The sequence below is a fragment of the Cystoisospora suis genome (assembly GCF_002600585.1).
Source record: "Cystoisospora suis strain Wien I chromosome Unknown contig_5476, whole genome shotgun sequence".
NCBI lineage: Eukaryota > Apicomplexa > Conoidasida > Eucoccidiorida > Sarcocystidae > Cystoisospora > Cystoisospora suis.
The window spans coordinates 1,487-1,790 of record NW_027158266.1 but is presented as its reverse complement, the minus strand read 5'-3'; positions in this window follow the sequence as shown (position 1 = coordinate 1,790).

Genomic DNA, 304 nt, shown 5'->3' with positions numbered 1-304 from the left:
AGAAAGCGTGAGAAAGAAAGGTTCTACATAGCGCTTTTGTATTTAGGTTGAAGAGAAGGATCGTAGATTCGATTGCCTTGCCAAGGCATATGTCTACTATAGTGTCTTTTTAGTATGTGAAGAAAGGAGAGTAAAAGATTTCGACAGCAAAGAGATAGATGATAGCTTCCTNNGAAGGGGGAGAAGAAGGAGGAGATCTTTTCATGGATGACGATGCTATAGTGGAGTTCGATTCCACCCTGTGTTTAGATACGAACGACGCTCTTCAGAATGATCGAGAGGAAAAGGAAGAAGGAAAAGAGGA